This window comes from Rutidosis leptorrhynchoides, chromosome 8, assembly GCF_046630445.1.
Source record: "Rutidosis leptorrhynchoides isolate AG116_Rl617_1_P2 chromosome 8, CSIRO_AGI_Rlap_v1, whole genome shotgun sequence".
Classification (NCBI taxonomy): domain Eukaryota; kingdom Viridiplantae; phylum Streptophyta; class Magnoliopsida; order Asterales; family Asteraceae; genus Rutidosis; species Rutidosis leptorrhynchoides.
The window spans coordinates 317,423,927-317,433,704 of NC_092340.1; the positions used below are offsets into that span (position 1 = coordinate 317,423,927).

The 9,778-nt window shown below is 34.1% G+C and overlaps 1 non-coding gene across 1 annotated transcript; it reads left to right on the forward strand.

Annotated features, from left to right (window-relative positions):
• The first annotated feature begins 9,314 nt into the window (after positions 1-9,314).
• Positions 9,315-9,386, forward strand: TRNAQ-UUG (transfer RNA glutamine (anticodon UUG)). The gene has a single exon. It is a non-coding gene; the product is annotated as a tRNA-Gln (tRNA).
• The last annotated feature ends 392 nt before the right edge of the window (positions 9,387-9,778 follow it).

Sequence of the window (9,778 nt, forward strand, 5' to 3'; positions counted from 1 at the left end):
TCCAGTAGGTTTATCCAAGGAACTTAAGGTAGTAATGATGTTCATAACATCATTCGATTCATATATATAAAGCTATCTTATTCGAAGGTTTAAACTTGTAATCACTAGAACATAGTTTAGTTAATTCTAAACTTGTTCGCAAAAAAAAGTTAATCCTTCTAACTTGACTTTTAAAATCAACTAAACACATGTTCTATATCCATATGATATGCTAACTTAATGATTTAAAACCTGGAAACACGAAAAACACCGTAAAACCGGATTTACACCGTCGTAGTAACACCGCGAGCTGTTTTGGGTTAGTTAATTAAAAACTATGATAAACTTTGATTTAAAAGTTGTTATTCTGAGAAAATGATTTTTATTATGAACATGAAACTATATCCAAAAATTATGGTTAAACTCAAAATGGAAGTATGTTTTCTAAAATGGTCATCTAGACGTCGTTCTTTCGACTGAAATGACTACCTTTACAAAAACGACTTGTAACTTATTTTTCTGACTATAAACCTATACTTTTTTTGTTTAGATTCATAAAATAGAGTTCAATATGAAACCATAGCAATTTGATTCACTCAAAACGGATTTAAAATGAAGAAGTTATGGTTAAAACAAGATTGGATAATTTTTCTCATTTTAGCTACGTGAAAATTGGTAACAAATCTATTCCAACCATAACTTAATCAACTTGTATTGTATATTATGTAATCTTGAGATACCATAGACATGTATACAATGTTTCGACCTATCATGTCGACACATCTATATATATTTCGGAACAACCATAGACACTCTATATGTGAATGTTGGAGTTAGCTATACAGGGTTGAGGTTGATTCCAAAATATATATAGTTTGAGTTGTGATCAATACTGAGATACGTATACACTGGGTCGTGGATTGATTCAAGATAATATTTATCGATTTATTTCTGTACATCTAACTGTGGACAACTAGTTGTAGGTTACTAACGAGGATAGCTGACTTAATAAACTTAAAACATCAAAATATATTAAAAGTGTTGTAAATATATTTTGAACATACTTTGATATATATGTATATATTGTTATAGGTTCGTGAATCAACCAGTGGCCAAGTCTTACTTCCCGACGAAGTAAAAATCTGTGAAAGTGAGTTATAGTCCCACTTTTAAAATCTAATATTTTTGGGATGAGAATACATGCAGGTTTTATAAATGATTTACAAAATAGACACAAGTACGTGAAACTACATTCTATGGTTGAATTATCGAAATCGAATATGCCCCTTTTTATTAAGTCTGATAATCTAAGAATTAGGGAACAGACACCCTAATTGACGCGAATCCTAAAGATAGATCTATTGGGCCTAACAAACCCCATCCAAAGTACCGGATGCTTTAGTACTTCGAAATTTATATCATATCCGAAGGGTGTCCCGGAATGATGGGGATATTCTTATATATGCATCTTGTTAATGTCGATTACCAGATGTTCACCATATGAATGATTTTTATCTCTATGTATGGGATGTGTATTGAAATATGAAATCGTGTGGTCTATTATTATGATTTGATATATATAGGTTAAACCTATAACTCACCAACATTTTTGTTGACGTTTTAAGCATGTTTATTCTCAGGTGATTATTAAGAGCTTCCGCTGTCGCATACTTAAATAAGGACGAGATTTGGAGTCCATGCTTGTATGATATTGTGTAAAAACTGCATTCAAGAAACTTATTTTGTTGTAACATATTTGTATTGTAAACCATTATGTAATGGTCGTGTGTAAACAGGATATTTTAGATTATCATTATTTGATAATCTACGTAAAGCTTTTTAAACCTTTATTTATGAAATAAAGGTTATGGTTTGTTTTAAAAATGAATGCAGTCTTTGAAAAACGTCTCATATAGAGGTCAAAACCTCGCAACGAAATCAATTAATATGGAACGTTTTTTAATCAATAAGAACGGGACATTTCATATATGGGGTCAAAAGTATTATATATACCGACCACAAAAGTCTTCAACACATATTTAATCAGAAACAACTGAATATGAGGCAGCGTAGGTGGATTGAATTATTGAATGATTATGACTTTGAGATTCGTTACCACCCGGGGAAGGCAAATGTGGTAGCCGATGCCTTGAGCAGGAAGGACAGAGAACCCATTCGAGTAAAATCTATGAATATAATGATTCATAATAACCTTACTACTCAAATAAAGGAGGCACAACAAGGAGTTTTACAAAAGGGAAATTTAAAGGATGAAATACCCAAAAGATCGGAGAAGTATCTTAATATTCGGGAAGACAGAACCCGGTTTAGGGCTGAAAGGATTTGGGTACCAAAATTTGGAGATATGAGAGAAATGGTACTTATAGAAGCTCATAAAACCAGATACTCAATACATCCTGGAACGGGGAAGATGTACAAGGATCTCAAGAAACATTTTTGGTGGCCGGGTATGAAAGCTGATGTTGCTAAATATGTAGGAGAATGTTTGACGTGTTCTAAGGACAAAGCTGAGCACCAGAAACCATCAGGTCTACTTCAACAACCCGAAATCCCGGAATGGAAATGGGAAAATATTACCATGGATTTCATCACTAAATTGCCAAGGACTGCAAGTGGTTTTGATACTATTTGGGTAATAGTTGATCGTCTCACCAAATCAGCACACTTCCTGCCAATAAGAGAAGATGACAAGATGGAGAAGTTAGCACGACTATATTTGAAGGAAGTCGTCTCCAGACATGGAATACCAATCTCTATTATCTCTGATAGGGATGGCAGATTTATTTCAAGATTCTGGCAGACATTACAGCAAGCATTAGGAACTCGTCTAGACATGAGTACTTCCTATCATCCACAAACTGTTGGGCAGAGTGAAAGGACGATACAAACGCTTGAAGACATGCTACGAGCATGTGTTATTGATTTCGGAAACAGTTGGGATCGACATCTACCGTTAGCAGAATTTTCCTACAACAACAGCTACCATTCAAGCATTGAGATGGCGCCGTTTGAAGCACTTTATGGTAGAAAGTGCAGGTCTCCGATTTGTTGGAGTGAAGTGGGGGATAGACAGATTACGGGTCCGGAGATTATACAAGAAACTACCGAGAAGATCATCCAAATTCAACAACAGTTGAAAACCGCCCAAAGTCGACAAAAGAGCTACGCTGACATCAAAAGAAAAGATATAGAATTTGAAATTGGAGAGATGGTCATGCTTACAGTTGCACCTTGGAAAGGCGTTGTTCGATTTGGTAAACGAGGGAAATTAAATCCAAGGTATATTGGACCATTCAAGATTATTGATCGTGTCGGACCAGTAGCTTACCGACTTGAGTTACCTCAACAACTCGCGGCTGTACATAACACTTTCCACGTCTCGAATTTGAAGAAATGTTTTGCTAAAGAAGATCTCACTATTCCGTTAGATGAAATCCAAATCAACGAAAAACTCCAATTCATCGAAGAACCCGTCGAAATAATGGATCGTGAGGTTAAAAGACTTAAGCAAAACAAGATACCAATTGTTAAGGTTTGATGGAATGCTCGTAGAGGACCTGAGTTCACCTGGGAGCGTGAAGATCAGATGAAGAAGAAATACCCGCATCTATTTCCAGAAGATTAGTCAACACCTTCAACAGCTTAAAATTTCGGGACGAAATTTATTTAACGGGTAGGTACTGTAGTGACCCGAACTTTTCCATGTTTATATATATTAATTGAGATTGATATTTACATGATTAAATGTTTCCAACATGTTAAGCAATCAAACTTGTTAAGACTTGATTAATTGAAATATGTTTCATATAGACAATTGACCACCCAAGTTGACCGGCGATTCACGAACGTTAAAACTTGTAAAAACGACATGACTATATATATATGGATATACATATGGTTAACATGAGATTATGATAAGTAAGTATCTCCATAAGTATATTAACAATGAGTTATATACATATAAACAAGACTACTAACTTAAGGATTTCGAAACGAGACATATATGTAACGATTATCGTTGTAACGACATTTAAATGTATATATATCATATTAAGATATATTAATATATCATAATATCATGATAATATAATAATTTAACATCTCATTAGATATAATAAACAATGGGTTAACAACATTAATTGAGATCGTTAACTTAAAGGTTTCAAAACAACACTTACATGTAACGACTAACGATGACTTAACGACTCAGTTAAAATGTATATACATGTAGTGTATTTAGATGTATTAAAATACTTTTGGAAGACTTCAAGACATATATCAAAACACTCATACTTAACGAAAATGGTTACAGTTACTTTCCCATTCTTTTCTTTCATCAAGAATTCTAGTCGTATTCTTACCCGTATTATACACAGCTTCAAAACGTACTTACTATGGGTATATACCAATAGGAACTAGCATGGGATTCCACTCTTGATTATGTCATGTATGACTAATCAATTTTAACTTCTACCATGAGCTAGTCAACTAACTAGAACTCCTTTTAACCCCACTCACCACTCACCAATTACCACTCATCATTCACTCCATTTCACTTCCAATTCTCTTTCTAATTCTCTCTCAACACACACACACTATTATGAACGTATTTTTCCAGTAGTTAATCATCATCTTCATCAAAAATCACTTCAAGAATCAAGCTATAATCATCATAGGAAGAACACTTCAAGAACACTTCAAAAATCCCTTCAAGTTTACTAATTTACTTCCAAGCTTTCTAATCCATTCCAAGTAATCATCTAAGATCAAGAAACCTTTGTTATATACAGTAGGTTATCTTTCTTATTCAAGGTAATATTCATATTCAAACTTTGATTCAATTTCTATAACTATAAACTATCTTAATTCGAGTAAAAATCTTACTTGATCTTGTTTTTGTGTCATGATCCTACTTCAAGAACTTTCAAGCCATCCAAGATCCTTTGAAGCTAGATCATTTCTTGTCACTTCCAGTAGGTTTACCTACTAAACTTGAGGTAGTAATGATGTTCATAACATCATTCGATTCATATATATAAAACTATCTTATTCGAAGGTTTAAACTCGTAATCACTAGAACATAGTTTAGTTAATTCTAAACTTGTTCGCAAACAAAAGTTAATCCTTCTAACTTGACTTTTAAAATCAACTAAACACATGTTCTATATCTATATGATATGCTAACTTAATGATTTAAAACCTGGAAACACGAAAAACACCGTAAAACCGGATTTACGCCGTCGTAGTAACACCGCGGACTGTTTTGGGTTAGTTAACTAAAAACTATGATAAACTTTGATTTAAAAGTTGTTTTTCTGAGAAAATTATTTTTATTATGAACATGAAACTATATCCAAAAATTATGGTTAAACTCAAAGTGGAAGTATGTTTTCTAAAATGGTCATGTAGACGTCGTTCTTTCGACTGAAATGACTACCTTTACAAAAACGACTTGTAACTTATTTTTCCGACTATAAACCTATACTTTTTTTGTTTAGATTCATAAAATAGAGTTCAATATGAAACCATAGCAATTTGATTCACTCAAAACGAATTTAAAATGAAGAAGTTATGGGTAAAACAAGATTAGATAATTTTTCTCATTTTAGCTACGTGAAAATTGATAACAAATCTATTCCAACCATAACTTAATCAACTTGTATTGTATATTATGTAATCTTGAGATACCATAGACACGTATACAATGTTTCGACCTATCATGTCGACACATCTATATATATTTCGGAACAACCATAGACACTCTATATGTGAATGTTGGAGTTAGCTATACAGGGTTGAGGTTGATTCCAAAATATATATAGTTTGAGTTGTGATCAATACTGAGATACGTATACACTGGGTCGTGGATTGATTCAAGATAATATTTATCGATTTATTTCTGTACATCTAACTGTGGACAACTAGTTGTAGGTTACTAACGAGGACAGCTGACTTAATAAACTTAAAACATCAAAATATATTAAAAGTGTTGTAAATATATTTTGAACATACTTTGATATATATGTATATATTGTTATAGGTTCGTGAATCAACCAGTGGCCAAGTCTTACTTCCCGACGAAGTAAAAATCTGTAAAAGTGAGTTATAGTCCCACTTTTAAAATCTAATATTTTTGGGATGAGAATACATGCAGGTTTTATAAATGATTTACAAAATAGACACAAGTACGTGAAACTACATTCTATGGTTGAATTATCGAAATCGAATATGCCCCTTTTTATTAAGTCTGGTAATCTAAGAATTAGGGAACAGACACCCTAATTGACGCGAATCCTAAAGATAGATCTATTGGGCCTAACAAACCCCATCCAAAGTACCGGATGCTTTAGTACTTCGAAATTTATATCATATCCGAAGGGTGTCCCGGAATGATGGGGATATTCTTATATATGCATCTTGTTAATGTCGGTTACCAGGTGTTCACCATATGAATGAATTTTTATCTCTATGTATGGGATGTGTATTGAAATATGAAATCTTGTGGTCTATTGTTACGATTTGATATATATAGGTTAAACCTATAACTCACCAATATTTTTTGTTGACGTTTAAAGCATGTTTATTCTCAGGTGAATATTAAGAGCTTCCGCTGTTGCATACTAAAATAAGGACAAGATTTGGAGTCCATGTTTGTATGATATTGTGTAAAAACTGCATTCAAGAAACTGATTTCGATGTAACATATTTGTATTGTAAACCATTATGTAATGGTCGTGTGTAAACAGGATATTTTAGATTATCATTATTTGATAATCTACGTAAAGCTTTTTATGAAATAAAGGTTATGGTTTGTTTTAAAAATGAATGCAGTCTTTGAAAAACGTCTCATATAGAGGTCAAAACCTCGCAACGAAATCAATTAATATGGAACATTTTTAATCAATAAGAACGGGACATTTCATGATCTGTGCCCATGTCCTTTCTCCTTGCCTCTTCACTGAATAGGGCATCCTTGACCATTGACATGATAAGTTTGCCATTCGGGGCTGAGTTGCTGAGTGTTACTACCAGCGTTTCCCAACTATCGGGAAGGGAACTAAGCAGCAGTAGCGCCTGAACTTCATCGCCAAGCGGCATCTCTACAGACGATAACTGGTTGACCAAGTTCTGGAACTCACTGGTATGCTCGGCAACTGAAGTTCCACTTTTGAACTTCATGTTGACTAAACACCTCATCAGCAGGGCTTTATTCCGAGCAGTCTTGGCCTGATACATGTCCTCCAACTTTTTCCAAAGGACATATGCGTCTGTCTCTTGTGCAACATGGTGGAAGACACTATGATCAATCCATTGACGGATCTGACCAATAGTTTTTCGGTTTGATTTCTTCCACTCTTTCTCTTTGGCAGAATCAGGGTTTATACCCTTCAATTCAATAGGATCGAACAAATCCTTACAGCTGAGGAGATCTTCTATCCGAGGTTTCCACAGCGTGTAGTTTGTGGCTGTGAGCATAATCATAGCTCCGGAAGATGATGTTGACTCTTCTGTGGACATTATCACCTTAAAAATAATTTTTCAACACAAACGGGGTTGAATTGTAGAAAACAGATATCACCGTTACGTCCGGAACGGTTGAAAATGGTGGAATAGACACTTCGTGGCTTAAATTCCACTTATGGATCAAAATTATAATTTTCTAAACTTTCAGGGACCAAAAATGAATTTCTGAAAATTTCAGGGACCAAATTGTAAAATTTCAGAATTGCTACAGTACTGCTACAGTACTGCTACAGGAATTTGCTACAGTACCGCCGCTGCTACAGTGAATTGCTACAGTGATCGTCTTCTCCGGCGAAAATTCCGGCACCGGTCGTCTTCTCCGACGAGATTCCGGCGAGTTGACCATACTTTGACCGCGTTTTCTGGGCTCGTTATAACTCCGTTTAAGTCGCCGTTTTTTGCGTTGGACTCGGTTCGACGAGACGAATACAATGGTACACTCAAAATTGAATTTTGAGAAAACTTCAGAAGATCCAAAAACTCAACCAACGTCTCTAACCAAGCTCTTGATACCACTTGTTAGGAAGAGGGGATCGCCTGGACGTTGGGAGATACAAATTTGAGAGAAAAAACAACTCTATTACTCACAAGAATAGATTTACAGAGTATGACAAAACTCTTACAAAAAAAAAAAAAAAAAAAAACTCCCAAACTCACACACACTATCTAGGTTGTGATTACACTTCTCTGAGTGATTTGGATGATTTACAACTGAGGTTTGTACCTCTATTTATAGTAAATATTCTATGGCGGTGGAATGGTGTGAACGGAGAAGGTTGTCGGCCGTCATCGTTATCAACTTTGCTACTTCCATATAAGTTGTCAAGGTTGTCTACTTTGAATATCTAGAAGGTGAGCTTCTAGATTGTAGGCTGGAAATCTTCAATTTCTATAGTACTAATATATTATTATTATTATTATTATTATTATTTTATTTTATTACCTAAATACTAAAAGGCATGGGCGAAATCGTCGTCTCCGCTACATTCGATTGTCGTTTTGAGTTTGCGTTCACACTATAAACGGTCCCTCAAATTCGGCTTAATTTACACAACGGCCCCTCAAATTTCTACTTTTTCAGGGGTAGAAAGCGTAAATATATAATTTTATTAAATTAAAAGAAAACAATTCCACCTAAATTTTTAACGGTCCCTATCTTCTCGCTCGGTCCGAGTTAAATTTTTCCGAGACCACCGTTCAACTCGAAAAAATCAGACGGGCCCAAGGGACTAACTATACGCGAAACGGACATCGTTAAAAAAACACTAAATAACGGGCCGTATAGTCTCGCTCGGTGCGAGTTAAATTTTTTCGAGACCACCGTTCAACTCGAAATAATTTTACGAACACAACGCGACTAACTATACGCGAAACGGACATCGTTATAAAAACACTAAATATTTCGGGCTATATTTCATACATATACATACAAGGCTAACAAACAACCCAACCAACTAGATATATTAGGTATCAAACAACGTATATCCACATTCGACCGCGCGTTGAATACAACCGCAGCAACGCGCGGTCGAATTTTTTTCTAGTTTATTTACTAAGGAGTATCTATTTATCATTTTAAAAGTGTGTAGAATCACAATTATAATTAATTACTATTGAATGACAATATGTTTGAAAGAGTAGAATTTACATTATTCCTCTATTGATTGTGTCAAAAAAATATTTAATGTAAATATGTAAATATATTATAATCTGATAATCATATATAAAAGTGAATGATGTATTTTTATTGCTAACTATATAAATCATATAATCGATTTCTCTAACAGATTGGTTCTATGGTGTAGTGGTTAGCACTCTGGACTTTGAATCCAGCCACCTGGGTTCGACTCCCGGTAGGACCTTTTTTAACTTCCATTTTACCTACTTAGTCAGAGTCTTTTAGAGCACCAAGGTGCAATGAGTCCCCTCCTATTACATAAATGCTTTTGTTCTTTATATATTTTCTAGCGAAATAATATGTATACTTATTTATTTATATTTATGTATGTGTTATAAATAAATGCAAGCCTCAAAAGTCATGGATGATCAATTAGTTATACACATTATTTGTTACTATAGAATTACCTTAAGTTTGTAATAATTTTGCTATAAATAGAAGATGTATATAATCATTATACTTGCACCATTCAATACTTATTACAAGTATCTTTATAATACTAGAAAGCAAAGCATATGTGCGTTGCACGGGATGTTTCAAATCTCAATATTTTAAAATTCATGTTTAACTGTTGAC